Source organism: Lontra canadensis, unplaced genomic scaffold, assembly GCF_010015895.1.
Source record: "Lontra canadensis isolate GAN:19392208 unplaced genomic scaffold, GSC_riverotter_1.0 scaffold79, whole genome shotgun sequence".
NCBI lineage: Eukaryota > Metazoa > Chordata > Mammalia > Carnivora > Mustelidae > Lontra > Lontra canadensis.
Window position 1 is genome coordinate 5,636,247 of NW_022631073.1, and position 18,698 is coordinate 5,654,944.

The window sequence follows — 18,698 nt, forward strand, 5'->3', positions numbered from 1 at the left end:
AGGTGGGGCCGCCAAATACCCCCAGCCTGCAGGTCGTCTGTGCGAGTCCCCCCGCCAAGGTGGACGGTGAGTTTCTTCTGCATGACTTATGCCAAGAGGTGGTTCTCAGAAGCATCCTCTCTCTGCTCTGCTCTGAGTTGGCCATCGGCAGCTCAGTGTTGACGTCTGCCTTAGGTTTTCACAGATGCTCTTATAGATTCTGAGGGACCTTCCCTCAAAGTTTTGTTTCCAACAATAGCTCCAGACCCTGTAATGTCATGAGCAGGAAACTATGGCCCCCACATGAAGTTATTTTAGGCCCATATGGCTCCAAAGCAGGGAGAAGAGGAAAAAGTGCTGTCCATGCCCAGAGGTTTCGTGTCTCTTGTCTGAACATCTGGGTGTCTGGAAGGGTCCACAGTCCTGCTCTCCTTTACCTTTCCCTCCAACAGCTGGCATTTATGGATTGCTCTTAGAAATATTGTGTATTGTGTATAATGGAGTTTATGTGTAAGGGGGGGGAGATGGTTAGTAATTATGGGACATTTTCAAAAAGAGGCAAGTTGGCAGGGAGAGCCAAAAAGCAAAACAGCAGTTTTCTGGGGTGTCTGGGCTAGAATTTGTTGCTGTTTTTGTCATTGCCAGGACAAGGCAGACGTCCCAGGGTGAGCAGCCCTGGGCACCCTTTACCTTTCTTAGGAGACCAGGAAGAGGGAAACAGGGCTGAACCTGACCCCAGATTCCTTTCTCTGTATAAACTTCCAGTTTTCAGTTTTACTTTCTAGAAGAGACTGTGATTTATGAATTAGTGACTTTCCATTTGGGGGAAATATTTAAAGATAATAGCAGTAAAACTGGAAATGCAGCATATGTACAGTAATTTCATAGTGTAATTTTTGTCCATTAAGGCCTTATTAATTAATAAAAATGACTGTAAAACATTTTAAGCTATAATGTATGTAGAAATGGTCAATGATGTAATTAATTTTAACAAAAGTGTATATATTGAATGCGTAGAGATTTTTAAGGCAATTTGACATGGCTTTCAGGTTGATTAGACTATTGAAATGCCTCTGAGTCCTACAAGACTTATTGCAAAAAAGGAGGACGTGAGCCCTTATCAGTGTTGCAAAGATGGGCCTCAGTCTAGTATTTTTAAGAAATCGCTCAAGTCCGCCACTCTCTCTTCCTCGTCGATGAAGATTCTGGAAATGTACAACCTTCATTGTTGTATACCTACCACCCCTACCCCTACCGAAGCGTATCCTCATCTTCATGTTGGGTTCCATGGTGTGAAATAATCATTTGGATTTATGGCACTTTGACCAAAGGATCTTTAAAAATCACTAGAGTCGGGTCCCAGACATTGATTTCAGTGGAGAGGAAGATGAGCAGAGAAAACCCCCCACCCCACCCTAACTTATTTTGGCTTTGGTGCAGAGAATATACTTGATTTTGATTTTGTGGAATGACTGGCCATGTAACTGGTGTTCTCAGGCAGAGTACTGAATTCATTCTACTTCCCATGGGCCCACTTCCCTCAGAATCACTCCAGATCCCAAGGATTCCATGAGGAGGATTCAAGTGGTTCTGAATCGTGTGGGTCATTCTACCACTTGAGGAAAGATATTCACCAAGGCCAGGCCACCTTTTTGAAAGTTGCTGTTGCATGATTTTCTCGTGCAGTGAATGTGGACAAGCCAACCCTAATTCTTGGAGCCTGTTTCCTCATCTGGGTGGCTAGAGAACGGGTGTGTTTGGTGTTCTCGAAGGTTCTCTCTAGCTTGAAAAAAGCTCTGCTCTGTTTGCCTGAGGTGAATCTGTGAGGGAGAGTGTCCATGTGGCTGTGGGTCCGCAGTTGTCAAGCTCAAGACTACGGAAAGCTGGAACTCACCATTTTGCGCACACGCCTCAGATGCGTTCGTACACACACTCGCTCACACAGCCCTCCCCGGACTTTCAGACCTTCTCACTTAGAAACTCATGGGCAATGAGATGTATTTCTTCCCAGTGACAAAAACGCCCTTTGTGTCCACACTACTGAATTCTTGCCTGAGATTTCTAAGCACAACTCCTGGGGTCTGACCACCACAGACTGTCCTGGGCTAACCTACCCAGCACTCTGAGGGTGAGCTTGCTGACCTTCCATCCTGACACAGCGCTCTAGCCTTATTGCAAGTACTTTCTGGAAGGGGTCGTGCTCATTAAAACTCCCGAGGAGCTGTTTGTGTTTCCTGTCTGGCACTGGGATCTTGTGGGAGACATTCTTGACAGCCTCCTGTGGTTACACATGCTATTAGCCATCTTCATATTTCATTGTTACTGAATTTGATTCTTTTTATCTGAAGGATCCCCAAATCCTGCATGAGCAGCAGCCTCTCTAGCTGCCTTGCTGACATTTAGCCACAAGGGAGGTGCAGTCTGGAAGATTCTACAAACAGAGGCAAGGCAGTTTCAGTTCTAGTCGTTAGGTCACCAGGCAGGAAGTCCTATACATTGTATTCTAGAATGGACACGCATGCAGGAAGGTTACTAAGATGAGGGAAGAGGGGAGACTTGCAAACAGTTGGTGCAGGTTAGATAGACCGTGTCTACCTCGGTCACGTCTACTGTGTCGCGTTCTAACTGACACACAGGGACCTGTTCTCTTTCTAGAGACTGAGCAATTGCTTCCTCCTTTGCCCTTCTCAGTCCCCATATGTTCATTTTTTGTGTCTCCACTCTGGGTATACTTGCTGCCAGCACCCGCCAGACCGGCATTGTTCAGCTCCCTGGTCTGCTCCGAGGAAGTGTCGCATCGTCTTTGGCACTCATCCTGCCAATGACCCCAGCAGAGATGGCGCAGGTCCTAGATGCCAGGCCCTGGCTGACATCGGTCGTGTCCATTACTCAGAATCCTCCCTTCTGTAAAGACAGTATCATTATCCCTACTTTGCAGCTAAGACAAATGAGGCTTGAAGATGAAATGATCTCCTCGAGCCCACATGGCCATTCAGTGCCAGAGCTGAGAACCGTCCCGCGCACTTGGCTCCGGCGGTACCCTCTGAGTGACGGCTCCAAGCAGAGCAGTTTGATTGGTGGGGACTCTCTCGGGGGTGGGCCCCGTCTCCACGGTCAGCACGATGGGAATGTTTGAAGACCACGCGTGGATGTATGGAGTACTAGTGGTCTCTGGTGGCCAGAATCGATCAGGAGAGTGATGTACACAGTGAATTTCTAATTAAGTGTAATAAGCCATGTCATTTGGTGTACAGTTAGAATTTATTGCTCGGAAATCCTTCCCAGCCTGAAATCCCGTTCTTTGTGTTGTTGTGTGGGATGTGTGGGATGTGTGGGATGTGCAGTATGGGTCCAAGCCATTCTCTTTCTGCCGGTTGTTGCACGCCTGAAACAGCATTGACTTTGGTACGTTACTTATTGCTGGTTTCATCTGGCATCTGTGGCCTAGATCTGAAGCTTTCCCCTGTTTCCAAGACATCCATGGAAGTTTGTTAGATGTTTTTGGAGAAGAGACTTACGAATGCACTTTTTTGATTTGCCCCAAACATTGATGTTCTGTGATGGGCTCTCTGTTGCCCTGTGCCCCGGCCAGCGTTTGGGCTGCTGGTGGCCTTGGTCTGACAAGTCCCCAGTGGAGCTTAGCATCACTGGGGATCAAAGATGTGCGTGGCTGGAGAGGACTCCCTGGAGAGGAGTGACGGGACCCCCTGCAGGTTCACAAAGTGACCACCGTGTCTGCCAGTGTTCTGATGCGCTAATCTAACACAGGTTTAGTGAGGCTGTTTTATGTCCTGAAGAAAGGGCTTCCATCACTCAAGGGAAAATGACAGACTCTATGCATACACATCAGGCCTACCAGAAAAATCTGCATTAGGCTCTGCTCCTTCAGTCCCATGAAAACTTCTTACTAGAGGAGCCAGAAGACATTTGAGGAGCCCTTATTTTACAAATAGGATTTTTCTTTAATGATCTAAAACTGAGGTCTGTGAGCTTTTTTTTTGGGTAAAGAGCCTGATGGTTTCCATAGCAACTGCTCAACTCAAGCAGCCCCAGACAATGCATAAATCAGTGAGTGTGGACATGTTCTAATAAAACTTTATTCCCAAGAACAGGCAGTGGCCTGATTTGGCTGACTGGCTGAAATTGGCAGATTCAGAATCATTCATCCTCCAAAACAAACTTTATTTACCCTATTTGCCAGTCGTGCATGTGGGATCCTCTGGAAACCCAACTCTGAGGTGGAGGTTAACGGGCATTTATTGGGGAGCAGTCTTGGCCTCTGTATATGGGAAGAGGAAAAAAAAAACAGGAATAAGCAGAGGGAGAAGTTACTCTGTGATGCAGGCAGGGGTTATCAAGTTTCTGAGGGAGAGGCTTTTAGAGCGATTCTTGAAGCACAAGTAGGGCAGCCTTCGTGTGCCAAAGCTTTGAATCGTGGCACTTCGGAGTGGTTGAGAAGGTCCTTGCATCCGCCACGTGGTAAGTGGGGCCATGAGGCTGGGAGGTGAACTTGGATCACAGTCATGGTCAGGGTTAGGGGCTGAGAGACCAGAATAAGGATTTAAAACTTTATCCTAAGTGTAGCGCGATGCTATGATGCAATGTATGTAAGAAGATGGTCCTGCTTCTCAGAGGGTGAGAGATGGAAGCAGGTGAGGCCATTGCTGTGGAGAACGTGAGGGCTGGACTGGAAGCTGGGGAGGGAGGAAAAGCCCGATGGTGGAATTCGCAAGCCTCGGGGAGCTGGGGAGCTCGAGAGGAGGGAGGCAGAGTGGAGGCAAGGAGGACTCTAGATTTCTGACTAAAGCATCTAGAGAAGGTGCTGTTGTTTTGTGTATAGACTATTTCTTAAAGCAGATTTAGGTTCACAGCAAGTCTGAGAGAAAGGTACAGAGATTTCCCACATATCTCACATCCCACACACGCACAACCTCCCAACTATCAACATCCCCACCTGAGTGGTACATTTGTCACAACCAGCGAACCTACGTTGATATGTTATCATTACACGAAGTCCGTAGTTTACGTGAGGGTTCACTCTCGGTGCTGTGCATGCTGTGGGTTGGAACAAATGTGTCATGACACGCACCCGCTGCTGTCGTATCAGAGAACAGTTTCACTGCTCTAGAAACCCTCTGTGCTCTTCCTGTTCATCTCTCCCTCCCACTAAGCCCTGGCAACGACTGATCATTTTACGGTCACCATAGTTTTGCCATGTCTGGAATGTTCTGTACTTGGAAGCATACACTATGTGGTCTTTTCACATCGGCTCCTTTCACTTAGCAATTTGCATTTAAGATTCCTCTTTGTTTTTTCTAGACTGGATGGCTCATTTGTGTTTAGCATTGAATAACAACACGCCATTGTCTGGACGGACCGGCCTTTCTCCGCTCACCTCCTGAAGGACATCTTGGTGGCTTCTAAGTTGGGAGATTATGAATAAAGCTGCTATAAACATCTGGGCAGAGGTTTTTGTGTGGATGTAAGTTTTCAGCTCCTTTGGGGAAGCACCAAGGAGTGTGATTGCCAGATCACGTGGTTAGAGTATGTTTAGTTTTTGTTGGTTTGTTTGTTTACTTCTACAGAAAGCTTTCCCAGAGTATGTTTAGTTTTGTAAGAAGCTGCCGCGCTGTCTTCCAGGGTACGACTGTGCCATTTTGCTTTCCCACCAGCAAGCAAGGAGAGCTTGTATTGTTCCAGCGCTCACTAGCATTTGGTGTGGTCCGCCTTCTGGATCTGGGCCATTCTAATGGGTGCGAAGCGATATCTCACTCTTGTTTTACTTTGCAGTTCCCGGATGACGTAGGCCACAGAGCAACCTTCCGCAGGCTTATTTGCCCTCTGTGTCTCTTCTTTGGTGGGGTGCCTGTTAAGGTCTTGGCCCATTTCTTAATGGAGCTGTTTGTTTTCTTCTTGTCAAGCTTTAAGAGTTGTTTGTGTATTTTGGATAACAGGGAAGAAGAGTTTTATCCAGATGGGGAGGATGTGAGGACAAGCAGAGAAAACTCGAGTACCGCTATGAGGTTAGGGTATGTTTGAAGTGCCAGTGGGACCTTCCAGCACAGTTGGCAAGCTGGAGGTTGGGCCCGTGAGTCTAGAGCTCAGGAGAATGTTCTAGGCTACAGGTGTGGTCGGGAGGCTTCTTCTAGAGTCAGTGTTTTATGCTGCAGGAGAGTTTAAGAGTGTCCAGAGAAAGAGAGGGACAGGCACTGAAAAAGGTCGGGATGCAAATATTTGAGGTCTGGCAGGAGCAGCAACATTTCCGCTCCATGGTGGTGCTCAGACCACCCCCGATTTTCAGTACTGGGGTCTTAGCACCCCCTGAGCTGGGCCACGTGCTTCATGGCTTTCATCCCATTACTGCTCCCTCAAGGCCATGAGGGGGAAATATTGTTTACTTCCAGGTTCCAGGTAAACAGGTACAACAGGTAAATAGATTTGCCCCCAGCTGCCGCTAGTTGTGGGGGAGGGGCAGGCTTCATGCTCACCCATCTGGCTGTGTCCCCCAGGCCTCCTGATGCCATATCCCAGACCACCGTTGTCACCGTTGCACTCAGATTCATTTGTTTCTGTTCTTGGTCATGGCCATCTCACCTCCTGGACTCCAGGCTCAGAAGTCTGGGTCCTCTTTGAACTCTTTCCCTGTCCCTTGCTGCCCTATTCAGTCACCAGCGAAGCCCACAGTCTCCCTCAGCCGTCTGCTCTCCCCTGCGTCCACACCCCCTACCCCGACCCAGGCCTGTGTTGCCTTCATGAACTTCTGTGCCCAGATAGATTTATTTTCCTGACCATAAAACTAATACATTATAGGCAACTGGGAATAATAAAATGCAGAATAAAAAGTTTAATAATCATTGTTGATACTTTGGTGTATTTGTTCTATTGTTTTTTATGCATTTATGATTTTTCTTTTAAATAGTTGAGGTCCTGCTACATATGTGATTTCCCTCTGGGTCTCTGCCACTTAGCAGTATGTCATAAATATTTCTTGATATTAACAGTACTTTACAAAGAACATATTATTGACTGAGATGGTGTGTTTTCTGGACATGCCATAGTTTATTTAACTATTTCTTCATGCTTGGCCCTTAAAGTTGTTACTCCTTTTTCACTTTTTGGACTAATATTAATGTGGACACTTGGTGTGTAAGGCTTTGCTAGATTATTTCCTTTTGGAAAAAATCCTTTAACTGGCATTTCCAGATCAGAGCGTATCAGCCTTTTTAAGGTTCTTGGGGCATGGTGCCCAGTTCAACTTCAGGAGAAGCCTAGTTCTTGCTGCTTTTCTTAGCGAGGGCCCTTTCCATATGTGCTTGGCCAAGACTAGGGACCCGTCTGCTAAGTTTTGCTAATTGCAGTTCAGCCTTGCGGTTTTAGCCGACGACTCTGCGATGGCTGGTGGGTGTTCATTCCTGCTTCTCACCTTGACCTTGGCTGTGGCCGCCCCGATGACCCCGCCCCTCCTGTCCTTCTCCTTTAGGCCTCAGCAGCTGGACCTTTGGGGCCTGATCATGCTCTATTGCGGGGGCTGTCTGCACACTGTCGGGTGATTAGCAGCCCCCTGGCCTCTGTCCCCTTGGTGCCAATAGCCCCCCCTCCCTGTTGTGACCAAACCAGTATCTCCAGAAATTGGTTGGTCGGGGCACATCAGAACCCCCTGTGGCTGAGAGCTGTTGGCCCACACTGGGTCCAGACCCCATTTCAGCCTGTGGCGATCGTGGACCAGCCCTCTCAGCTGTGCGCTCTTTGCTCACAGACTGAGACGCAGCCTCAGCGCCTGGTCCAGCTGTATCTCTCAAGTACTCAGCTCCTGGGACTTTCACAGCTTATTGATATGATGGGTTTGCTATGCTGCGGGAACTATTCCTTCCTGTAGATTGCATGGCCCTTGAGGTCAGGATCCAGGCCTGAGTCTTGGCACTGACCTCTCCAGGGTCAGCAGAGAGTCACAGAGCACAGAGCCCTCGCACAGGATGTGTGTGCTGGGTGGAGGGCAGACACTTTGGTGACCCAACAAAACCTTTCTGATGTCAGGGTCACTTAAAAGCCAGCTGCCTTGTCTTTCCTCAAACCACCTCTCCCCGTGGCTGTATCTAAAACCTCTCTGGCCAGGAAAGGGTGGGGAGCCATGTAAGATTCACTGTCTAGAGGCAGGTTGTAAAAAAGCGAAGTGAGAACTATTATATTCCCATTTGGTTTTAAAATTTAGCGGGAAAAAGTTTCCAACTGTCGTTTCCCTCCAAGAACTCAATAAGAGTAAGTATTATCATGGAACGACTCCTTTATTATCCTTTAGATAGCCAAATTTAATATTAAAAGAAAAAACATATGGACAGAGTTGCAAAAACATTTTGAAGGGTGTGTGTGTGTGTGTGTGTGTGTGTGTCTGTGCGTTTTCATCTATCTCTTGGTATATCTTGATGGGATTATAGTGTTTTCCCCATAATCCTGACTGTGATGTTCAGATCATCTCCTAGAGTATATGATCTCTAAAAATTGTTCAGGTCAGCTACCCCAACTGAATTTATGGAAAAAAAGTCCCCCCCCCTTTTTTTCCCCAAGTAATTCCCTTAGTTGAATGAGTGGCTTGTGTCCTCTTGTTGTTTAGGAAGTGGTCATTCTAATGGGCCACTGGCTTAGGTTTGCCTAAGGGACGAGATTCAGAGACCTGGGTTCAAGGGCTGCGGCAGGCTGATGGGATACATGGTCTGATCTTTAAATTAGGTGACGGCAAAGCCAGCCTCTCTACCTGCCTGAGAAATAGTGATCATCAGGGGGACCTAGTGGAAGAAAGACCACAGGTGTGGGCATCAGACCCTCTGTGTTTCAGTTCAGGCTGTGCTAGCTGCCGACCTTCTGCCCCGAGGAGCGCTGAGCATGGTGGGTGTGCAGCAGGAACTATCTTCAGACCTTAGGGCCACCCGAGCTGTCTGTGGGAAATTCATGTGGACATGATCTTGGAAAAAGGAGTGGTCATAACGGTGAATTTTGTAAGGAAAAGTGGTCCAGAAATGGACGACCCTGAAAAAAAGAGAAAACTATGAGAAATGGGTGGTGTGCTTAACTCCTTCGGCTTCATGAGTTTTGCTATTTTCCCCATTATCTTAAGGCAGAAGCTCAGGTCTTTCCAAAAAATGGAAATGTATTTTCCATGTTACCACCTAACTTTGGGAGAAGGCGAGATGAATGCAGATGGGAGGACCAGCCTGGAAAGTCCTCTTAAGCCATGTTGCCGCAGTAGCTTGTGCTAAATGCAGAAGCTGTTCCCACATTGTTACATGGCGTCTTTTATATCCTGGATTAGGTCAGAGCCCTGTGAGGGCGTCACTGTGGACAAACCACCACAGTCCACACAGGGGGCATTCTGCTGAGCTCATGTGGCTTAGGGGCTACGTCACAGTGTGGAGAACGTGTTCCCGGCCAGGGGAGGGCATCACACACCCCAGAGATAGTTTTTCCAGATGCCTGCCCCGGACTCTCTGCTGAAATCCAGTGTCTCCTGGGCTAAGAGCCCTTCTCTGAAGCTGTAGGGGAGGGAAGATAATTATCCCCCCACCCTCCTATGTGCTCTCTGGGTCCCCTATGAGAAAAAAAAAAAAGGCAGATTACCAAGAGAAAAGCAAGTCTGTTTATTGACATGCATACATGGGAAAATGTGTGCATGGGAAGTCTGACTCTGAACAGGGGCTTAAGAGTCCCAGTTTAGATGTAGACCTTCAACAAGAATGATGGGTCTGTGAAGAAATGCCCAAACAAAAGAAAACCGGCAGTTTGGGGCTTCCAGGGTCAGCAAAGCAGGGAGGAAACCACTGGCAGATAAAGGCTGACATTTGTTATGTCGGTTCCTCTGGTGCTGTCTCCTGGCTGATGGGTTTAAAGTTGTTTCTGGTGATTAACTTCTGTGCTTCCTGGTGGAGTAGGGAGGAGGGACACCTTTGTAAATTTATGTCCTGCTTTTAGGCAAATAGGGAGAGGGCAGAGAGCTTTTCTTCTCTCTTTTCTTAGTTGCTTTCAGCTCAAAATACTCCTCACGCGAAGTGACATATTCTGGGGTGGCATATGTGTCTACCCTTCAGGGACAGTTCTGTCTGGAGGACAGTGTGTCCCTTCTACTATGCATCTTGATTCTCGGCCCTTAGGGCTAACGACCAAACTCTTCAAGTTTGAGGTTCCCCAAGGGGTCCTGAAGGGCAGATGCACAGGATAGGGGCTCTCTTTGCAAGAACAGAGCCTTTGTCATGCCAGGTAGGGTGAGAACCATTTCCCCCAAATGCCTGCCCTCGTCCACTCCCGTTCTTGTGATAAGTGCCCCGTAGGAACTCAGAGTAAAACTCAGAGTCTGGGTGAGGACTATATAAACTGGCCTGTTAAGTGGTGGTTTTCTATAGACTCAGAAGTTGGAGCAAAAGCTATTAAAATCCAGGTTTTCTTAATTAACTGAAACATTGGGGATACAAGGCCTGCATCATTTTGATCTTCTGTAGAACTGCCTTTGTCTTCATGGTGCTTTGGTGTGTTGTGTCATGGATCAGTCATATTGGATGATGCTATTTATGTGGGCCCCATGAGGAATACCACCTCCACGTTCCTTGCTGCCAGAGCTCTGTCTTCTGAGTGACTCTTACCTTTCAGGGCATTTGGTCCACACAGCCCCTGATGTTTTCCCTTCCACATGTCCAGAAAATTCAAATTCACCAAGACCCATCTCTTGTAAATATGCGGAATCTTAGGGCAAATATTTGGTGTTCTGGCTTTGTCTTGTCTTGTCCGTGTACAAATACCTAAGTTGGCTAAAATGAAGGGGAAAATTGTATAGTTTTACTGAAAATCTGCTCCCTCTTTGGGCAGAAGACTAAATGGAAGGCCTGAGCATGCATTGCAAGGCTGGCGTATAGTCAGCAGATGAGAAGCTCTGGTGTTTTAAGAAGATAGAGGCTTATCCATTTTTTGCGTAAATGTGGACTGTATTGTGGTGATTTTGATGGCCTGTGTAGATGGTGAAACTGACCTTGGGTTCCAGAAGCATCCTGTCCTGTACCCCCATACATACACATGTAAGACAGAGTAACCGGCTTCAGTTCAGAAGTGATCATGAAGGAGCTGTGAGGAGAGAGCATCACATCCCAGCCAGCAGCGTTGAGGAGACGTGGTCCTTAAAACGCACTGACTAGCCCAGGGTCGTACACTTGGGAGATGTCGCTTACCTAGACATCAGTGGGAATTCGTGCTGATGTAATCGGTGTGGCAAAGCCCACCCTCGCGGTCTCCATCACAAGCCCTCCTTGGCTGTTGGCACCATTGGGAACTGGGTGGTTTCTCCCCACATCTCCCAGTGTCGATGTGAATGCTTAGAAAAGGCTGTAATTCTAACATTTCTCCTTCAGTTCTTCTGCTGTTGTAATGTTTTCTTTCTTTCTTGTTTAAAAAAAATGTGCACTGAAAAAGTTAAAATGGAGATAAGCAAAAAGAGGAAAATGAGCAGCCATAATCTTGCTACCCATAGGCAACATCACTATGAACGTTTCTGTAGATCTTTCCGAATAGATTACTTGGGTGCAACAGACTTTTTTTTTTTTTTCTTTATTCTGTTTTTCTAGTCTTTCCTTAACTGAAAGGGGACCATGTAAATCCTCATTCTTGGAGGCTGCTCCTTCTCAGCAGTGGACTGTGAAGTTCATTTTCGTGTCCTACAATATTCCTGTTAACCACGTAGTGGGTACCCAGGCTTTCGTTGGGTGGATTTACCTGGGTTTGTTGCTGTTATTGTTTGGTTTTAAAACCTTCTTGTTGAATAGATTGTTTCCATTTTTACATTTTTGTAACAACGTGTTGATAAGTGTCCTTGTATAGACATCTTTGTGGGCACGTCATATCATTTCCTTAACCTTGATTCCTGAGAATTTCTGGGTCAGAGGATAGGCAGAATTTCAAGGTCCTCTGCAACAGGTGTATGAAGTGACACTAACAACACTTAAACTCCAGCTTCCCTGAATGTGCATGAACATTCAGTGGTGGCATTACAAAAATTTCCATGCCATTTTGATAAGTGAAAAGTGATATTTATGATAATGCCTATTTTTTTATGTTGAACTTTTCCCATGTGACATACCTATATTTCTGCTTTTGTTAATTGCCTATATATTTTCTTTGTCCACTTCAGTCTTTTCTCTTTTGACTTTTTATTTTTGTTAAAATATCCTTTTGTGTTTTTGAATGTTGTTTATCCTATTTTTTTCAACTTTGAATTTTGAGAGAATTTAAATGACATAAGAGTTTCAAAGGTAATACAGAGGGTTCCTGGATAGCCCAAGTATCTAGCTTCTCCTTATGTTACTCTCCTTCACAATCACAGCACTTTTCTCCAAGACAGGCTTTCTCACCTTGACACTGTAGCAGCACGTACCCCCCCACCCCCAGCTGTAAAGGGAAAATGTCTCTGGACATTGTCACATGTTCCCCAGGGAGGAAAATCACCCACAGTTGAGATTCCCTGACCTAAACCAGGCAATCAATATCGCTACAACATGATTAAACTCCAGACTTCACTGAGATTTTACCAGTTTTTCCACTAATGTCCTTTTTCTGTTCCAGGATCTCATCCAGGATACCACGTTGCATCTAGTCACCAAGTCTGTTTAATTTTTGACAGTCAGTAATTTTTATTATTTTCCTAAGCTCATTCTCCAGCTCCTTTTTGTAAATCTATAATTCCTCTGGACGGATATCCTCAGATGGTGGAAGCTTGGCATCTCTTTTCCCTAAATGGTTTGCCAGTGGTCTGTGGACTATTGATGAGGTAATCCATTATTCCTCTACTGGCTGGAAATGTCGATCCTGTATCAAATTTATGTTTATATGAGGATTTCCCTGACTCATGCAGTTTCCTTCTAGAAATTTCCATGCCTTTCAAATATTATGTGTCTCACAGAACCTGCTCTGTTACCATGTAGGGATTTGAGAGGTGGGGAATCTTTTCAGATACTCCTAAGGGTAAAGTCCTGTTGACATCTGATGTGTCATGTCACTGCAGGGGTCGGGTGTGGAGGGGCTCTGGCTGCCATCATACTTTCTCAAATTTTAATTTTATATTTTAGAAAAAGCCCTCTCAGTTTGATCCCACACTTTGTTGTTTGCTTTTAATCAGCTATATGGAGGTTTAACTTACTTACCTTAAAGTACACACCTTTACATATGTGCCCATGTGTCCGGCACCACAGCGGGATGCAGAATATTTCAGAAAAACATTTGGCTCCTTCCCAGTCAGTCTTCCCCCTGCTCCTGTACCAGAAAACTTCCGATCTTCCCTTGGTCTCTGTTCTAGAATCTATATAAATTGGAAGCAGATTGGGCTTTCTCTGTGGAAGGTTTCTTCCACTCAAACTAATGCTTTCAAAATTCTTCTACATCACGACATCTTTCTTGAATTTCTCTCCATGGTGTTTTGTAGTTTTCATGATAAAGATCTTTCATGTATTTTGTTAAATGCATCCCTACTTATTTCACATTCTGAATGCTCCCTAAAATGAATGATAGTGATTTTTAGACATTTTGTTTCCTTTCCTTTTTTGTTTGTTTTTTTGCTTGCACATAGACACACACATGTTGTTTTCTGTAAGGTGACCTTGAGTCCTGCAATGTCATTGGAAGCACTTAATGATTATAACAGTGTTTTTTGTAGATTTCCCAGGATTTTCTATGTACACAGTAGTATTATGTATGATTAAAATTTTACTTACTATTTTCCCATCTTGATGTCTTTACTTCCTTTTTTCTTGCCTTAATGCACTAGGTTAAGACTTACCAGTAAAATGTGGAATGGCAGTAATGGGGGTGAGCATCCTGATTTATTCCCTTGTTAGCTGTAGGGGTTTAAAAATATAGATAGGAAGGTAGGTACATAGGTAGATTCTGTCTGCCCGTTTGAAAAAGATTTGTTCTATTCTGATTTTTTTCTCTCTTTTTAAAAATTTGGACAAAAAATAATACTGAATAATAGTCCACTGTATGGACAGACCACATTTTGTTTTATTGATCTGTCAACGGACACTTTGTTGTCAGTGGACCCACCTTCTGGCCATTGTTAATTACGCTGCTGTGGACAGCGGTGTACAGATATTTCTTCGAGTCTCTTGTTTTTAACTCTTTTGGGGATATGCCAAGAGGTAGAATTGCTGAGTCATATATTTCTGTGTTAAATTTCTAAGAAACCACCATATCATTTTCCACAGCAGCTGTACCACTTTACATTTCCACTAGCAAAGCAGAAGGCTTCCGGTTTCTCTAGATCCTTGTCCATAGTTGTCATTTTCTGATTGTTTTGGTAATAGCCATCCTAATGGGTATGCAGCAATATCTCATTGTGTTTTTTTCTTTTTAAGGTTTTATTTATTTGATATATATAGAGAGAGAGAGAAAGGGAGAGAGAGAGCACAAGTTAGGGGAGTGTCAGGGGGAGAGGGAGAAGCAGGCTCCCCACCCAGCAGGGAGCTGGACCTGGGCTCAGTCCCAGGACCTTGGGATCATGATCTGAGCCAAAGGCAGTTGCTTAACCCATGGAGCCACCCAGGTGCCCTCATTGTGTTTTTGATGTGCATTTCCTTAACGATTTCCTAAGTGATGTTGAGCTTCTTCTCATATGCCTACCAGCTATTTGTAACGTCCCCTTTGGAGAAATGTCTATTTGAGTCTTTTGCCCATTTTTTATTCTGCTTGTTTCATTGTTTCTATTCCTAATTTGATAAAAGCTTTTATTATTGTGGAATACTTATATGCTTTGTATGTACCTATTAGAATAATAATAGGGTTTCTCTCCTTTATTTTGTAATGGGGGAATTATACAAAATTTCATGACAAATTATATGTTCTAGGTTCAACTCTAGTCATGATACATTTATACTTTTAAAAATAAATGTATTGCTGCATTCTATTTGCTAATATTTTTAGGAAATTTTTTTTTTATTTGTTCTCAAGGAATAGTGATGTGTCCTTTTTTGAAATGTTTTGGTTTTGGTACCAGGAAAATACTAGTTTTATACAAAGATCTGGGAAGTGTTTCCTCGAAGTGTTTGGTAGAAATCACCAGTGAAGTTATCTTGGCCTGAAGTTTTCTTTGTGGGAAAGCTTTAATTATGAATCCAATTTCTTTAATTCTTTATAGGACGAGTCAGTGTTTCTACTACTTCTGGAGTCTGTTTTGGTAATTTGGTAATTCCTTTGGGGAATTTGCCATTTCATCAAAGTTGTTGAAATTATTGCCACAAAGTTGTTCATAGTATTTTGTGTTAGTATCCTTGGATCTGTGATGATGATTCCTCATTTTTTTCTGGTACTCATAATTTGTGTCTTCTCTTTTGTCCTTATCAGTCTAGCTAGAGGTTTATCCATTTTACTGAAATTTTTCCAAGGATATAGGGTTTGCTCCATTGATTCTTCTTATTGTTTATTGATTTTCTGTTGCACGGATTTCTGCTTTTAGCTTTATTATTTCCCTGCGTCTGTTTACTTTTTCCTAAGTTTGCTCTTCTCCTGTTTACTTTTTTAGCCTAAGGGTGAGACTTTGATCAAATGTTCCTATCAAATGTTTTCACATAATTATTTCAAGATATGAATTTCCTTCTAATTTTCATATACATTTTTCTCTTTAATTCAGTTTGAAGTATTTTCTGCATATCCTCCACCAATATCACTTTGTTTTATGTGTTTTCATAATGGGATTTAACATCTGACATTTTTCCAGAATGTTATTGGCTATTCTTACTTAAATAGAAAATGTGGGCCACTTATAATTATTTTGTAATAATTGTAATTTTGTAATTATTTTGATTACTGGTATATGTGGATTTATTTCCATCATGTTATTTAATCTTTCTCTTTGTCCTACCTTTTCTTTTTATCTCTTTCATAACCTTGTAATGAATTAATTTTTTCTATTCTGATTTTTTCTCTATTTGGAGGCTATACTTTTTATTTCTATTATTTCATTCACCAGCTGCAAGTAGTAACGTGAATTTAACAAAGTTGAAAGTTAATATTTTAATCCTCTCTTTAGAATCTAAACTCCCACTACCCCCTCCTATTGATTATTATGTTTTAGTTCTTTTTTTTTTTTAATTTAAATTCACTTGGCCAACATATAGTGCATCATTAGTTTTTGGCGTAGTGTTCAATGATTCATTCATTGCATGTGACACCCAGTGTTTTAGTTCTATTACATATTATAGTTCTATCTTTTGTTTTGTGACTCCTACAAATCTGATGTTACTTTTACACAATCAGTGTTTAATTTACCTCATGGTTACCACTGCCTGGGCTCCCCTTTTCTTTATGTATGCCCGATCTTTGCTGCTGATATCAATTTTCATCTTCTAAAATACATATTTGAGGTGTCCCTTTTGGTGGTACATCAAAATGGAGGGACTTTTGGTGATAAAGTCTCTAAATTTGTCTGGGGTTGGGGAAGATGGGAATTCTAAAAACACCTTTATTTCACCAGATTCTTGTATGAAAACTTTGTCAAAGGTATAGGTTCTACATTGACAATTATTTCTTCTCATCCTTTTGAAAATGTTATGCCAGCACTTTGGGCTTCCAGTTGTAGAAGGCAGCTGTAGGTCTAGTTGTTGATCTCTGTATCTTTTTTTTTTAAACTTTTTTAAGATTTTCTGTTGGTTTGGGGGATTATGCTTCACCATGATGATTTTGGATGTGGATTTCTTTTTTTTATCATTTACATGGTTGGTGGTGTTTCATGAATCCGATGATTCTTTTTATTAGTTTGGGAAGTTTCTCAGCCATTTCCTTATTTCTTCTCCTTCATTTCCTCTATTATCTCCTTTCAGTTCTGCTCAGATGAATTTTGTACTCCTTCCATCCTCTTTCCTCCTGACCTGCCTTTCAGTTTCCATTTATTTGACTCTCTCTGATGCATTCATTAAACTTGCTTAGGCTAGTATTCCATTTCACTAGTTCTATTCTCAGCTCTATCTAAATTCCTTTGAATCTTAAATTTCAATTAATGCATTTGTGTGTGTGTGTGATGCTTTAAAATTTTTTTAAATCACTTTGGTCAGTTTAATAGTCTCTTATTCCTTACTGATAATTTTGATTAATTTTTTTTATTCCTTCAAACATGTCAGTTATTTAATATTCTCTGATATTTCTAATATCTGAGTCACACATGAGTCAGAATCTATAGTTTAGCTTATCTGCTGGCTTTTGCTAGTGGAGGTTGTTTCTTGCATATATTATGATTCGGGGTTCGTAGATGGGTGCTATGGTAACCGTGGTCACCATACATGGTTCCTCTTTGGTTACTGTGATTCGGAGCACATGTTCTTCAGAACTTTATCTGTGGAAATTCTGCGTCCTAGATTGGGGATAAGTTTCTCCAGGGATTTTCATGCTTCTTTCAGGTGGGCTCACATTATGCTAAAATTCCAACTTGTGGTTGTTCATACTGGGCAGGTTGTGTGAATTTTGGCCCCAAGCCTGAGAGGGGATCAGCTTGGGGTTATGACTTGGTGTTTCATGCAGGGCTTTCCACCCTGAATTCCCACAGTCTCTGTTTCCAGGTTTTGTCTGCTAGCTTGTTTGTCCTTAAATCCAAAGCTTTAGGTGACCAGAAATCAGCAGTTGCTCTTAGGGAAGGTGGATTGGTCTCCAGTTTTCTTCTTGAGCTCTGAAGGGTTTCCATACTTTCCTGCAAGCTGAGCCATGTATATGTATTTGTACTCATGTCCAAGGTTTTAGTTGCTTTTTAGGATAAGGGTGTTTTGAGTATCTAGTTGCAGGAAATAAAATATTTTACTCATTTTTTTCATTAGAATTTTCTTAAGTTGGCCATCCATTGAAAAAAAAGTGTTGGGATTTTGGGGTATGTTTAAAAATTAAATTTTTAGACTAATGGTCATCATTACAACACTAATTTTTAAAGCCTGTATATCGTATGCCTCTTCATTTACACAAGGAGACTTAAGTGGTACTTCTTTTAAGTTGGGTTTTTTTATGACCTGATTAGGCTTTATCTAACATCATTACAGTTTTTCTCAAGCTATGAATCACAGTGATTTGTTTTCCATGTTATTAAAAATTCTCTGTAAACATATTAGTTTCATATTCAGATCATATATTGGTATAAACTTTTTAACCATGTTTCTCATGTTGGGCAGTTTGCTTGTTTCTTAATTTTTCACCCCTATAAATGATACTTAATACTTACTGTGTATCTTCATGTGTACATCTTTGGCCACACTTCTGCTTGTGTTCTTTAGCTATATTCCTGGAAGGAGGATTGTTGGATAAAGTATTTGGACATTTTTAAGGCTTTTGAGACCATATTACCAGTTGCTTTACAAAATCTTGCCACAACATAGCCATTGGCATTGCAGAACTGGTCTCCTTGTGTTCTCTTTAAAATTGAGTGCATATATATGTATATGTTTATGTATTTATTTTAAGATTTTATTTGTTTATTTGATAGAGACACAGTGAGAGAGGAAACGCAAGCAGGGGGAGTGGGAGAGGGAAATGCAGGCTTCCTGCTGAGCAGGGAGCCTGATGCAGGGCTTGATTCCAGGACCCTAGGACCATGACCTGCGCTGAAGGCAGACACCCAATGACTGAGCCACCCACGTGCCTGAGTGCATATGTTTTTGTGCTTTGCTAATTTGATAGGTGAAAGAGTGTGTCTTAGTCATGTTTAATTTCAAATGATGTGGGGT

At 43.0% G+C, this 18,698-nt stretch overlaps 1 protein-coding gene across 2 annotated transcripts in view; it reads left to right on the top strand.

Annotated features, from left to right (window-relative positions):
• The window catches only part of CUNH10orf90 (chromosome unknown C10orf90 homolog), a 204,226-nt gene that overhangs the window by 144,475 nt on the left and 41,053 nt on the right, over positions 1–18,698 (top strand). The gene's annotated exons all lie outside the window — the stretch shown is intronic.